Here is a 16,226-nt window from a genome sequence, read left to right as displayed (position 1 = left end):
CGCCATTACTACCACCACAACCACCACCAACCACGTCTCAACAGCCATCACACAACAACCACCAACCGCAACGCCGCTTCACAACAACAACGCCAACAGCCACGACCCTTGCCGTCACATCTCGCCCTCGCAACCATCGCATCACCGCCATTCCCGCGCCGCTTGTGGGCACCGATCCTGGACTCGTACAGGGCGCGCACCGAGCAGCGGGTGCAAAAACACCAGCCTTTCCGAGAAATCGGATCAAGAATCATTCACGCCCACTTTTCCTCTGTCCAATGGGGAGCCAGCCAGAGGTGTAGGGTCGAAGGTGAAGGAGCGAAGCCCCGGGGGCTATAAAGGGCCGCGTTCGCTCGCCAAAAAGGCAGTTGTTGAGGGAGTTTCTGAATCGGGAGAGAAAAAGAGTTTCTGAATCGCAGTTGGACGGAGTTGAGAAGAGTGGAGAGTGGGAGAGTTGTGGCGGCGGCGAAGGCAGTCGAGAGGGCGCTCGTGTCAGAGTCGGGGAGCTGCGGAGAGGGGAGGCCGGTAACGCGACCGAGGTCGCGGTGGAGTCGCTCGTCGCGGGACCCAAGCCAGCGAGATATCCTCATTCCCCAGAGCATCAACAACCCCCTCCTGTTTCCCCCCGCGCTGAGATAGTGTGAAAAGGGGGCCCCGTTCCCACCCCATTCCAGGCAGTGCCAGCGAGGCCCGCGGAGTCGGGGCGCCGCCGCCATCTTGCGGCTCATCACCAGACGGGTAGGCTCGACGCGGTCTCGGCCCCAGGCCCGTCTGCCCCCCTCATCGTTGAGGGTGGTCCCTTTTTCTTTTGCTTTGAGTATATGTGTTGTCGGCGCCGTCTGTGAAGTAAAACTGTATAAGTGTTGCCGTGTGCTCGGTAGTCGGTAGTAGATCTGCATTGTTACATTTGCTTTTTGTGCAGAATTGTTGTGCTTCTTCTACTTTTGCATTTGCTTTTGGTGTATAATTGTATATGTGTGCTTTCCGTTTGCCGTGGAATAAATGTGCTTTATCTTGAACTGTTTTTCCCGTTTCGCTTCGTCTTTTCTTTAATTGAATCTCCATCTTGCTTCACGTGAAGGGTTGGTCGTGGGCTAAAAATGCCCGATGATTGATCGAACCGTCGAGGTTGACGATAACACCGCTCGGTTGTCCCGATAGTACGGAACGGGTCGCTTGGGATGGCCCGTGTCCGAGGTCGACCTGCGGCGAGGTGCGATCGCCCGGTCTACCCTCCGTGTGGGTACTTAGGTAGGTCGAATTTGGCGACAACCCTATCCCACGCGGGGGGCCGATTGGCACGATCGTGGTGAGACCGAAAGGCCCACCCGTGACTAGTTCCCGCGTTGGTCCGAGAGGGTCACGACGGGATTGTCCGTCCGGTGGGCGACGTCCCGCGATTCGAGTTACGTGGCCGCTCGCACGCCGGCGGGCGCGAATCCGCAACAATATCATACTCCATATCATGAAATTTTATTGATTACATATCATACTCCATATCATGAAATATTATTGATCACAGTCTATCATACTCCATATCATGAAATTTTATTGATCACAATATATCATACTCCATATCATGAAATTTTATTGACCGAAACATATCATACTCCATATCATGAAATTTTATTGATAACATATCATACTCAATATCATGAAATTTTATTGATCACAGTCTATCATCCTCCATATCATGAAATTTTATTGATCACAATATATCATACTCCATATCATGAAATATTATTGATCGTAACATATCATGAAATTTTATTGATCACAGTCTATCATACTCCATATCATGAAATTTTATTGATCACAATATATCATACTCCATATCATGAAATTTTATTGACCGTAACATATCATACTGCATATCATGAAATTTTATTGACCGTAACATATCATACTCCATATCAAGAATTTTTTTGATCATAACATATCATATTCCATATGATGAAATTTTATTGATCATAACATATCATGAAATTTTATTGATCACAGTCTATCATACTCCATATCATGAAATTTTTTTGATCATAACATATCATACTCCATATCATGAAATTTTATTGACCATTACATATTATACTCCATATCATGAAATTTTATTGATCACAGTCTATCATACTCTCTTCTTCTTCTTCTTCTTCTTCTTTCGGCTGGTCCTGTTCGGGGTCGCCACAGCGGATCATCCGTATGATCCGCATAGTGATTTGGCACATGTTTTACGCTGGATGCCCTTCCTGACGCAACCCTAGTCGCCTCTTACGACACAGGGATATGGTACACCTATTTTAACCGTGGTATACACCGGCCCAGTGCACTGGTACTCACTTCGCCGACCTCGGAAGGATGACAGGCTGAGTGAACCCCCTGGTGTATTAATTCAGTGGCCCAACGGGGATTGAACTCAGGACCTTTTGGATCCCAAGCCGCTGCCCTAACCACTACACCAACACCAGGCTACAGTCTATCATACTCTATATCATGAATTTTTTTGATCATAACATATCATACTCCATATCATGAAATGTTATTGATCGTAATATATCATACTCCATATCATGAAATTTTATTGATCACAATATATCATACTCCATATCATGAAATTTTATTGATCATAACATATCATACCCCATATCTTGAAATTTTATTGATCGTAACATATCATACTCCATATCATGAAATTTTATTGATCGTAACATATCATACTTCATATCATGAAATTTTATTGATCGCAACATATCATACTCCATATCATGAAATTTTATTGATCGTAACATATCATACTCCATATCATGAAATTTTAGTGATCACAGTATATCATACACTCCATATCATGAAATCTTATTGATTACAGTATATCATACTCCATATCATGAAATTTTATTGATCACTGTATATCATACTCCATATCATGAAATTTTATTGATCGTAACATATCATACTCCATATCATGAAATGACCAACAGTCAATGACGTCATAAGATATAGAAATTTTACAGAGCATCTGTGCTGCCGAAGCAGCTTCCTGAGCAAAGGTTATACTGGGAGTTTGCCATTGCCGTCCCAGCAGTAGTTCGGGCAGGAATTTGTAATTTGTTTATGATGCCAGCGATAGATTGCTTACTCTTCAGGAAGGACACTGTGGGGATCTTTCCGTCCATTAACTAATGTCGGAAGACAGGATACCCAGTTTAACGTCCATCGGAGGGATGACACACACACACACACACACATTGATGCCTCACCCTATCTGCGAAACACCAGGATGACATTTTATAGTTGGGCTGAGATTCAAACCAAGGCTAGACAGCTTTGAGGTGAGTGTGCATACCTCGAGGTCATGCAAACAAAATGTAATGGTGTCCCTGGGCAGTGTAAAAATAAAATCAGGCCTACAAGAATTATCTTAAAAAGAGTGAAAAAAAAAGAATTTTAGAGCCATTTTACTTTCCATACAGCACAGCACTTTATGTTCCATACATCTAAAAGTGGGGGGAGGGAGGGCAAGTGGTCCTAGACAATGGGCCTGTAGGACTTTCATGATGAGAAGTTGACACCTATTTAGATATGTTCTACATTTGTCGAGGAACAGGAAAATTGATGTTGCCAATTTTGGAGCTGTCAAATGGTGGTCATTTTGAATTCCAGAATGGCTGCCATGATCATGCTTTTTTCTTCAATGAATACAATTATTGCTCATATTTCAAAAATAATTTCAAAGTTTTATCCCATAATATGAGTGAACTTGAATAGGAGAGACATTATGATTTATTGTATGCATATTTAAAATAATTGTAAGGTCATTTTTAATTTCAAAATGGCCGCCATTTGAAATGAGCTGTTTATTTATTTAAAGATTCTTCTAAATCCATTGAAATAGAGTATTTTTTTCTTATTTCTAAGAAACTTTGGGATGCTACTTCTAACAGACAATAATATATTAAATAAATTGGCCCTTTTGAGTATCCGTAACAAATAATTAGCTCTAGAGGGCAGCATCTGGGTTACCTGCTGCCTCAACTACATCCATAAGCACATGGCATTGGACAAAAGTGTCTGCTGTATTGTCATGCAAAGTGATCAAAGCATATATTGTTATGAAGGTAAGTTTAAGCTTCAGTACTTGTTTTTAATTGTGCTTACATGTCTGGAAAGCTTTGAAAATATATCAGCAAAAAGTTTAAAGAAAGGCTTTTATAAGAAGCTAATGAATTAATGTGGAAAGCTTATCACCCATAGGCCTATATCATCCATTATAACCATTGGCAAAGTTGTAACAATAGACTGAAATATATAAACATAAAATGTCTGTACATATCTTCCCTCAATAGGATTCTAAACAAATTGTATTTTTATAAAACACGGCAACAACGCCAACAAGGTGTCAACAATGCTAACAAATTGGTAATTACAGAAAACCATATGGGATACTCTGGATAACTTTTAAATTAAAATATATCTCTGTTAAAACGCAGTATGCTAACATGAAGAAATACTTCCAATCACTGACCCACATAACCACACATGGACATATAAACACTACCCCAGTACACATATTATGGATTTATGTTTTTTTTTCTTCTAGTGAACTGACCCACCTTGGAGCATTGTCCCAACTTGGTGTGACAGGCACTGTCTCAGAAGCAACAAGTGCTGCTCTTGAAGCTTATGTACGTCAGCTCTACCTTCCTAGAACAACAAAAATAACAAACGTTGCAGATGCAAGATGGTGGCTCTTTAAGCAGAAACAAGCCCAAGCAGAGAATCTTCCCCCAACTAAAGCTGCACTCACACATGCCATTGCCAGAGCACATTATCAAGCCATGATATGATATAATGACATTGTTGCATTCCCTGAAATACCATCCCCAGAGAACTATTGCTGGAACTTGGTAGATGGAATTTTCATACCAGTGATGACACATTTGCCTCCAGCTCCAGATGCCGTCACACAGTTAGTGAAATGCGGATGTGGTCGGACCCAGTGTTCCAGTCACCAATGCAAGTGTAAAAAGAATGGACTGTTTTGCACAGAATTTTGTACGTGCTGTGAAGGGGAAGAACTATGTGACAATGCTCCTTCTAACCCCAAAGTTGACTCTGACAATGAAGAGAACAGTGATGATGATGATGATGATGTTGTTTAATAGGGCTATGAAAGTAGCAAACTTGCAACAAATTCATGTAGTTCCATTCTACATGGTTAGGACTGCATTTGTTGGACATGCAGTTCCAAGGTGTGTATAGTAGATGTGGGTGTGGCTATTGTGTCTGGGGTATGTGGGGTGTGTGCTGGTACTGTGAGCGCATGATACTGCACCTCATAAATTTGTTATCCTCTGAAATGGATATTTAAATATTGTAGCTTGTAGAGTTAAAGTCTAAAAATTAAGTCCATAGAAGTGACTGTATGTTTATCGTTTTATATATGAGCTAAGGTGTGTATCTGAGTACCAGTTGCTTAGGTGAGTGTCTAACTGTGCAAAAAAACTTTGAGAAAAATACCGTTAGGTATCGTTTTTAGATAACACTTGTTAGCACAATATTTAAAGGGGGATGGTCCGATTTCATCACATGCAGTTTTCACATTGATTGAATGGCTTTGAACCCTCTACCCCACCTGTGAAATTTCATGCTGGTATTTCAATCGTTTTGACAAGAGAGCTAAAAATGTGCATTTGCAAGTCTCATAGAATATTGTGGTTCACAACTAATTAGTTGACCAATAGTAAGCAAGTTTTGGCGTACAAAATCCAAACTAAACATCTTGCAGCCCTACAATTTCACAGGGTCAATGAGAAGAATAGCAGCTTTCTTGTCATATCAAAATTTATACCACGTCCGGTTAAATATGGGGGTCAATGTTAGGATGAAGCTGTTGATCGGACCATGGCCCTTAAATTTTAATGCAATTTGTAACTTTTTGGTGGCCATTTTGAATTTCAGGATGGGTGATATCGTATAAGCACACCAATGTTTTGACCTGTGTTGTAGTGATGAACAAGTGATCGCAGAAAAGTGATTTTCACACACCTTTTTACCGGGTCAGTTGTCAAATACATAAACATGGGGAACGGTTGGTAACTAGTGGAGGCTGTGTATGGTAACTGTGTTAATTACTTTCAGACTAAGCTCATTAAAAAAGGAATGAACCATCATGTTTCTTTTGGTTATAATTAGTATCAACTTTTGTTTTGAGATTACAAATTGAGAAACCTTTTATCATACAAGTTAACTGCAAGGCATAACTTGTATTTATTGATTGATATATTGTCAATCACTGGATCTATGGACCTCGTTGATCTGTTAATTGAGGATAGGAAAAGTTACTGAGAATTGAATCAAGATAATATATTGTTGTGGTTGACGAAATTCGCAAACCACCATTCAGGTCCCGTAGGTGAGATATCTCTGTAAGTATATGTGTAGTTAGGCCCAAACCCGTTGTTTAGAGGGAATAAATGTTATTCATTCGGGCTGCGACCCTTTTAGATAGCCGTTTTTCTTTTACTATCTTTATTTTGGACCATCCGCCATTACTACCACCACAACCACCACCAACCACGTCTCAACAGCCATCACACAACAACCACCAACCGCAACGCCGCTTCACAACAACAACAACGCCAACAGCCACGACCCTTGCCGTCACATCTCGCTCTCGCAACCATCGCATCACCGCCATTCCCGCGCCGCTTGTGGGCACCGATCCTGGTCTCGTACAGGGCGCGCACCGAGCAGCGGGTGCAAAAACACCAGCCTTTCCGAGAAATCGGATCAAGAATGATTCACGCCCACTTCTGTTCCGTCCTATCAGCGAGCGTGGGGCGATTTGGCCCCGCCTCCAGGCGCGTCGGAGTATAATCGCTATATGCAGATTCGCGGATCAAGAATGATTCACGCCCACTTTTCCTCTGTCCAATGGGGAGCGTGGCTCCGCCCCCGAGACATTCCTGATCCAAAAATCTGCATATGGTTTCTCCTGTCGCACTATAAAGCGCCGAGCGCGGAGCGAATCAGAGCAGTTGGACGGAGTTGAGAAGAGTGGAGAGTGGGAGAGTTGGACGGAGTTGAGAAGAGTGGAGAGTGGGAGAGTTGGAGAGTTGTGGCGGCGGTGAACGAAGTTGGAGGCAGTTGGGAAGAGTTGAAGAGTTGAGAAGTTGAGAAGAGGAAAGAGTTGGAGAGTTGTGGCGGCGGCGAAAGCAGTCGAGAGAGTGTCTGTCGGGGTCCGGAGAGGCTGGAGAAGCCAAGAATCTTTGTGGAGGTCGGCGCTCATGTCAGAGTCGGGGAGCTGCGGAGAGGGGAGGCCGGTAATGCGATCGAGGTCGCAGTGGCGTCGCTCGTCGCGGGACCCAAGCCGGCCAGATATGCTCATTCCCCCGAGCATCAACAACCCCCTCCTGTTTCCCCCCGCGCTGAGATAGTGTGAGAAGGGGACCCCGTTCCCACTCCATTCCAGGCAGTGCCAGCGAGGCCCGCAGAGTCGGGGCGCCGCCGCCATTTTGCGGCTCATCACCAGACGGGTAGGCTCGACGCGGTCTCGGCCCCAGGCCCGTCTGCCCCCTTGTCGATGAGGGTGGCCCCTTTTTCTTTTGCTTTGGAGTATATGTGTTGTCGGCGCCGTCTGTGAAGTAAAACTGTATAAGTGTTGCCGTGTGCTCGGTAGTCGGTAGTAGAGCTGCATTGTGTTTCTTTTGTTGCAATTGCTTTTGGTGCATAATTGTTGTGTTTCTTCTACTTTTACATTTGCTTTTGGTGCATAATTGTATATGTGTGCTTTCCGTTTGCCGCGGAATGAATGTGCTTTATGTTGAACTGTTTCTCCCGTTTCGCTTTGTCTTTTCTCTAATTGAATCTCCATCTTACTTCACGTAAAGGGTTGGTCGTGGGCTAAATACGCCCAATAATTAATCGAACCGTCGAGGTTGACGATAACACCGCTCGGTTATCCCGATAGTACGGAACGGGTCGCTTAAAGTGGCCCGTGTCCGAAGTCGACCTGCGGCGAGGTGCGATTGCCCGGTCTACCCTCCGTGTGGGTACTTAGGTAGGTCGAATTTGGCGAGCAACCCTATCCCACGCGGGGGGCCGATTGGCACGATCGTGGTGAGGCCGAAAGGCCCACCCGTGACTAGTTCCCGGCGTTAGTCCGAGAGGGTCACGACGGGATTGTCCGTCCGGTGGGCGACGTGCCGCGATTCGAGTTACGTGGCCGCTCGCACGCCGGCGGGCGCGAATCCGCAACAATATTAAGTTGAGGTACTTACATAATATTGAAGGAGGGTCTGCGTTATTAAATTGATTGACAGATTGGTCAACATTACATATTAGGAATCATAAGTTAACTGCAAGGCAATATCAAAATATGAGGGAAAGCAGCATGGTATTTACATGACCATAATGCAGAATGACTGGAAGAGTGGCGAGACCAACAGCAATTATGAAATCAATTAATGGAATTAGGAATTGTACCATGTATTGTAACTATATTGCTCTCACTGATTAGTAGCTGGTACTGGCCTGACTGTAATTTAAGTAAAATGCCTTTACAATTTGTAGAAAGACAAACAAAAGGATAAAGAAGAATTATGCAGAGTACAGAAGGCATGACCATATGAAATGAATGTTAAATCGGTCAGAATAAAAGAATTATATTATTGAAAAGAGTGCAATGATGCTACAAGCCAATTTAAATATTACTTATTTTATCTGTCTTCTTTGGACAGGTGCGTGCTTTATGATTAAGTGGTACGTCTTGTATGTTTACTTAAGCAAGTTGAGGTATTTCTAACACTGACTTGACCATCTTTCATCAGTATGGAAGTGCTAAGTTAGCTGGAAATAAATAAATAATGGCAGTTGCTCTGGAACTGCTTGTGAATGAAACTGTGAATTGTTTAGCAGATATGAATGTTAAAATGATTGCACATGTTAAAATGGTAACTGTGCAAAATCGAATCGCTTTGGATTCGGTACTTGAAAGAAGTAGCTAACTTTCATAATTATTGTACAGATGATGGGGTATTTTCTTGACTAGAAGGGATTTTCTTTTCGAAGGATGGTAAAAAAAATTATTGATTGCAAATTGGAACCCTGATAAAGACTGTTGCCCTTTCTACATGGAAATGGCAAATGAGATGAATGTTTTTGAATGTACATACAAGAGATTTCTGTATATTTTAGCATGTCGTTTAGGTGTGAAAAACAAGGAGAGGGATAAAATTTTGATATAACATATAGTGCAAGTTAAATGCTTCTGTAAGAACCTTTGTCAGTCTTATTGAAATACATGAGCCCATGAGATTTACTGATTGTTTAAACGTGTTTAAACGAAGCTTAACCTTGATTTTGTTTGTTTCGGAGTGTTGAGAGCAGTTGAACCATGCAATGTACGATTTCGCCTAATGAAGCTTTGGAAGAACTTCCACCGAAATATTGGACGATGGGGACAACCCAGATTTGGGTGATTGGGCATTCAACACGTGATCATGAAACTAACCCCTTCCTGAGGAGATAAGATGAGCAATGTAGAGAGAAAAAAAGAAAAACCCACTGAAGAGAAGGTTGGACAAGTCAAACCACAGCAAGGCAAAGTCTTAACGTCGCCGTTGCAAATACATCGTGAACTTGCCGTGGTTGCTTCAATGCACAATGAAGGCCCTGAAGGTTCACACGGCGAGTCATCTGCAACGTGTGTTCAATGGTGCGGGTGGGGCTTGTGCAGTCATCACGGCTGGATCCAACGTGCACAGCTCACTTGGTGAATCAAACCTGATTGCACAAACTGCTGCTGCGAGGCCCCAAACTCTGATGGGGCTGGATCTCTGGGTCACCTCTCAAGTCCTTTTCATCTCCTTCCACCCAATGTTGGCCCCAAGCTCGTACCTGCCAAGATCTACCTTCTCTGCAGCTCAAAGAGTGCCTTGACTGTGTTTCCCCTTGGGTGCTGCTCTATCTACACCCTGACCTGCTTATCTTCTGGCCTCGGGTAGCATGTCTTTTCAATTTGTGACACATGCTGATGAACAGGCCATTAATTAAATGGAAACACACTCACTAACCTGGCTGGGACACTATTGAGATGGTCGTCATCCAGCATTCTTCTGATACGAGCACTCAATGCCATTGTTGATTGAACTTGTGTAACGGATACCTTTTCTCCTCCAGGAACGGGGTATGGTGATCATGTGTAATATAATTATTCAAATTTTTATGATAAGGAAAAAGGGGGGAATTGTGGAAGATAAAGTAATTATATTCATTTTCCCCTTTTGCGCTGGTTGCTGGTGCTTTATAAATTTAATTTTTATGCTGTAAGTCAAATTGGCTGTCAGTTATGTTTCCCTTTACCCAAGAGTCTTTTGACCTAAATTTTGATAAAAGGAATGTCTTGCTATGGAACAAAGTGACTTGGTTGATAACACTGCAACTCTTTACCGAGTGGACAAGTATTGCAGTTGCAGTTCTTTTGCCTAATGCTTATCAGCCCCCTCCACTCCCACAAACACATATAAATGCCAGGAAATGTAATCTTAGCTTAGTGCAAATCATTGTGGATGTATACCATCTCAGTGTTTTGGACTCCGTGGTACCATGTTAAAATAATGGTTCTCTGATGAAATGTACTCTCGTTGTGGACAGTGTATTGATTGAAGTTGTATTTTGAGTAACAGGATTTACATCGAGTCAGTTAAGAACAAAATTCCACAACAGGGGGAAGCTATGTCGATTTCCACCAGACTCCCCGGAATTGTAGGCCATCGCTCATGGATAAATCCGTGACGTGGCGGGTCGCTTAACCGACCGTGGACGCCAATAACTCAACCGCGTAACCTAGGGTCCTCCCGCCTATGGAATCAGGTTACCTAATTAACCACGCAGTTTAACCACCGGGGAACCACGCCCTCGGTACGCCTTGTCTGAACCGGATCACTCGACCGGATCGGATGCAGCCGAGCGACACTGCCAAGGACATACCGGCTAGAAAGAACGGACCGTTGGGAATAAAGACCTGGCTAAACCTGGATTCGAACCATGCTGGATCAATGAGGGAAAAGACAAAGGCGAGCTGGTAACATTTCTACAACAATTAATTATTTATTTACAGCAAGCGATGAAAAGCATGTGGCACAACAAAGCTTTATTGGGTATGTAATGCAGGGAAAGAGGAGAGGGGTGTGGGGGTAGCGACAATTATACAAGCAACTGACTTAAGCAGACACAGTGCAGACTTGATGCGAGATTATTCACAGTGACAACCATAAAATATCTTCTACAGGCTTACTTAACAGACAGGCACCAGCACACTCAGACACACACACAGAAAAGGAAACCCCAATGAAAAAGGGACTTTTGCAGCCAGGGAGGGAGGGGGTTGAGGTTATAGTTTTTGGTACCTGGGTGTTTCGGGGGAGGGATTCTCCGTGGTGCGGTACCAGACAATAGCCACATTGTTCTGGCCACAGCCGCACGTGTGGAGATCATGTTCCGAACAGGAGGAGCTTGAGTGGAGAAGGGAGGAGTCCAGAGGGCGGGGGTGGAGCAGTAGGCGGGACCAGGCAGGAGGCGGTTCGTCGAGGCGAGACGTGGGCAGAGTTAAGGACAGGTGACACAGCATGAAACACACACACTCACTCACATAACAACCCTCACGGAGGACTTCTCCGTGTTTTATAGAGCCCGGAGCTCAGGGGAGGTGCCATGCCGAACCCGACCTCATCGTCCGAGTCAGTGTTCCGACTGGCCCAGACCCCCCCCCCCCCCCCCGTGGTCCACCATGCTGGGCCGGGCTTCGGCCAGACGCCTGTAGAGCACACCAACCTGGGTGCAAAAGCGTACGTGACACGCCGCACATGTCTAGCCTTGGGTGTGGAAGCTCAAATCCCAGTCTACTCCAGAGTGCACGTTGCAATTTTGCCTCAGAAGTTATCGTTGGGGAGGGAACCGTGGGTTGTCATGCTGTGGTAAGTGAGACGAGTGGCAAGCGAGGCAGATTTACCTCAGGAGTGAAAAGAGGGAGAGTGGGAAGTGGAATGGAGGGGAAAATGATTTGATAAACCTAACTAATAGCCCAATCGTAACACACTCCCTTGTCCTCAAACTACACAAAAGGAAGGGGTCTATCTGCACGTATATTAATGGCATAACTGACTCGGGACAACTATCTGTTGCATGCATGCAGTTCCGAGAACCGCAACAATATCAATGTCAATAAATATAATAAAGTTGGTGATCTACAAGGGTTTATATTGTTGTGGGCCGGGTCTCGGCTGCGAGCACGACCGCTAGTTTGAGCTGTAGAGTCGGCTCCACCGAACACCCGGAATTCAGGTTGTCACCCTCGGATAACTCCGAAGGTACGGGTCCTTTACAGGACCGTGAATCGTCAATAATTCAACTGCGTGGGCACAGGGTTATTTGCCAAACTTCAAAATACCTAGAGGCCCACGTGGCGAACTACCGAGTATTCACACCCTCGACGGAGCTCAAACGGGACGAGCCATAACTGTGCTCGACCCGTGCGTAACCCGAGCGGATAGTTACCGAGGTCCCGTCGGCCCAAATGCACACAACTACGGCAACAACGACCTTTTTAATTCCCCAACACGCACTGTGCTAATCCAATGAAGGAAAGGACAAGGACGAGCTGAAACATTCAACAATAGGATATTTATTTACAATAGGCCGGGAGGGGAACACAGAAAGAGCAGAGTTACACCGACTATAAGAGATGCGAATAATGTACAACAAAGCACTTAACCAGTTACTACTTAAACAAGAAAAGGTCCGCACACAGACACACACCCAAAGAAAAGGGATGGGCCTCAAGGGTCTTTATTATTCCTTCAGCTCGGAGGGAAGTCAAACTAAGGGATGAGAACGTGGCTGGCTACCTGGCCGCGAGCACGCGGCTGGACATCCGCAACTTCCCGGAGTTCCGGTAGCCAGGAGACGGACCAGGGCAGCCAGACACAGACCAGTGCCAGCGACGACATGAGTACAGACCAGCGTCGCGATCGATCAGAGAGCCAGAGCAGTGCCAGCGACGGGATGAGATCAGAAGCTGCGACACGAGACCAGCCGCTGTGGACACCGCGCCGTCCAGTCTATATCTTTCTCCAGAGGGAGGAGCTTCTTCTTCTCACCACTCGCCTCTTAATTGGATGAGGAGTTCTCACACGACTCGTGGTGGCCTCCCCATTGGCTGGGGCACGTGTGTAGTGCTCGCCCTCCGCTCATTGGCTGGAGCTTCGAGCCGAAGCGACGGAGCCTCCGCCCACCTCCTCGCCTTCGGCCACGTGCGTAATGGCGATCGGGTCGAGGCAGGAACGGTGGCGTTGTTGTAGTGGTTGTTGATATAGAAATGTAAAAGAAAACCCTGACTATGAAAATAACTCCGCAGAGCATGAACATTTAATTCCCATTAAACTAGGGACGGGACCTCAACTATTAACACATACTTACCGATATAACTGTTCTATAGGACCTGTATGTTGAGCACTTACGGCTTCCAGATTCGTAACAATATCATGCGAATAATGGAATAAACGAGATGATGTACAAAGGTTCATATCATGCGAATAATGAAATAAACTTGATGATGTGCAAGGGTTTATATTGTTGCGGTTCTCAGAACCGCATGCATACAATAGATAGGTGTCCCAAGACAGTTATGTCATTATTATACGTGTATATAGTTCCCTTCCTTTTGTTTAGTGGGACAACAGGGAGTGCGTTACGATGATTTAATAGTTAGGGTTGCTAAATCATCGTCGTTTCATTCCCACTCTTTTCTTTTCTTTCCTGGGATAAATCAGTCATGTGCGCTTTCGCAGTAAGGTGGGCAAACTGCCGCGCCGCCTCGAAGGATCCGCTGTATCCGGAGTCTCGTTCCCGGGCGAGCCCGAAACCTGGCATGTGTGGCGAGTCACGTGCGCTTTTGAAGGATCCGCTACACCCGGAGTCTCGTTCCCGGGCGAGCCCGAAACCCGGCATGTGCGGCGAGTGACGTGCGCAAGGTGCTGGACTGTCGATTTGAGCTTCCAATAAGCTGTGGAGAATTGCCAATTGCATTGGAAAGCCATGCGAACAAATACCTCTTAAGAGGCTGCACGAATGGTGTTTTTCACAGCACGATGCCCACGCTGCACGAAACACGTGCTTGCCCCTCGTCTCGTTTACCACAGCGTGTTACACAGCCAGCACGTCGCCCACGCTGCACGAAACACGTGCTTTCCCCTCGTCTCGTCTACCACAGTGTGTCGCACGACGATCCACGGTACCCTCTGTCCTGCTTGCCCCCTCGTCTCGTTTACCACAGTGTACCGTCCTTCACCTGACATGACGTGCGGTCCACGATAACCCGAGATCTCAGAGCAAACACCCCGGGATCCAAGAGCAGCTTCGATGGAGGATACGTGGTCGGTCCGGGAGGTTCTCCGGAAGACCGCGGGTCCGAACAATTCTAGATATGGAGCCACCCGAGATTGTGCCTTGGTCAGCTTCGGCGACCATTTTCCAAAATGGCCGCCATTCTACTTTAGCGAAATTGGCTATATGCTCTTATTTTCTTATTGTATTGGTGGTAGATATGAGGAAAGTGTAAAATTCAGTAAATTGACCATGAAAAGGAGTATTCAAATATTCTGAGCCAGTATTTTCGGCAATAAAAGCCATTATTTGATTTGTAAATTACTGCCTCTCCTGAAACTTTTTGCTGAAAAATACCCATTATTGCCAGGAGAACAAGAGTCAAATGATATTCATCATATTCAATGGGTTGGGAATCAAAAAACATTTCATTATAGATTACATACTTTACTCTATTTTGAAAAGGGAACTGATAATCGTGATAATGACAAACTCAAAAAATGTAGTCAAATTATTGCACACTTCACTTTGAAGCGGCTACGGTTTACTGTCTACTACCATTCTACCAGGACACATGGTACACGCATACATCAGTCTAGTACAATATGAGTTTCTAAGCTCAAGTGTACTGGCTCTGGATCTAGAAGTCAACACTTTTACAAGCAATGCGACTTTGCATTTGCACATTCTAAGCTAGGGCGATGTCTCAGTCTGTGTCCACTGCGTCTGTCTACTGGCATTCTCCTTCACAAGCACACAGTCATGTGCATTGCAGAATCGCCTTCTTGCATTTGCAGCAGTTTCTACAGCCTTTTTTGCAGCCGCACGACACCAGCTCGAAGCAGCTTTTTGAAGCCTCAGGGAGTGTGGTCCAGAGCGGTTCGTAGGACCCATCCTCTGTTTGCTGCCAGCCCCAGCTTGTTGGTGATGGAAGCACGGGTTGAGGGACCAAGACCTGCCCCCAGACATAGCCACCCTGGAAGACTGATCTCTTCACATGCTGTTCCAAAGCATCGTAGGTAGGTGGGATGTGCTGGATGGAGTTCCTCTTGGCGAAGTTTCTTTCTGGCCTCGTTGACGTCCGTATATGGGCTGGTGTGGTCATAAAGGAGCACCACAAACCTTTCAATGCAGTGCATTGTGTCATCCTGGATGTTGACTGGCGTGGTGGTCAGGGTCACAAGAGAATCTGTCAGTTCTGGAAACGAGTTCCATGTGGCCCAGGCAGATTTCTTCCCATGCCCCACGAATGCTGATACCGTGTCACATCCGGTCATGGCGTGGAAGACAGGGAGGGCACGTACCTTCTGTGGACCGAGGGAGGCAGCTATTTCATAGGCAGGGATGTAGCGGTAGTTCTTGCCCGTCCCAAAGGCAATCCAGAGTTCATCCACGCATGGTAGTGCCTGGGCTACCATCACCGCCAAAACGACGACGTCGGTGTCTACGGTTCGAACTTGAATCCGACGGTGGTCATGTTCTGCAGCATGGGCCACATGTAGCCAATATTACCAATTACAACACCACTTCCACCACTACCACCACCACAACAAAATACTTCTGAACCTCTCACTGGTGCTGTGTGCGAAAATTGATTTTCCCATAAAAATGACCATTTTTCGCCAATACAATGGTTGGAAATATAATAAATCAACACAAATGACATTTGTATTGTTTTCATTTGTAAATGCACATCACATGGAGTATGTATCACCTCTGAGAAACCTACAAAGAGAATAACAATGACAGATATCCCATGTTGTTAAAGTAGAATGGCGGCCATTTTGGAAAATGGCCGCCAAAGCTGACCAAGGCAAAATCTCGAGGGCTCCATCTCCAGAATTGTTCAG

General features: G+C 45.2%; 1 protein-coding gene across 1 annotated transcript in view; it reads right to left on the bottom strand.

Annotated features, from left to right (window-relative positions):
• The window catches only part of LOC147019429 (uncharacterized), a 112,119-nt gene that overhangs the window by 75,644 nt on the left and 20,249 nt on the right, over window positions 1-16,226 (bottom strand). Inside the window, exon 2 of the mRNA XM_085893892.1 lies at window positions 4,605-4,695. The gene's annotated coding sequence lies outside the window, so the exon portion shown is untranslated. The remainder of the gene's footprint in view (window positions 1-4,604; window positions 4,696-16,226) is intronic.

The sequence above is a fragment of the Eptatretus burgeri genome, chromosome 9 (assembly GCF_056783735.1).
Source record: "Eptatretus burgeri isolate ZD-2024b chromosome 9, Ebu_testis_v1, whole genome shotgun sequence".
Taxonomy (NCBI): domain Eukaryota; kingdom Metazoa; phylum Chordata; class Myxini; order Myxiniformes; family Myxinidae; genus Eptatretus; species Eptatretus burgeri.
This window is presented reverse-complemented; position numbering and strand designations above follow the sequence as displayed.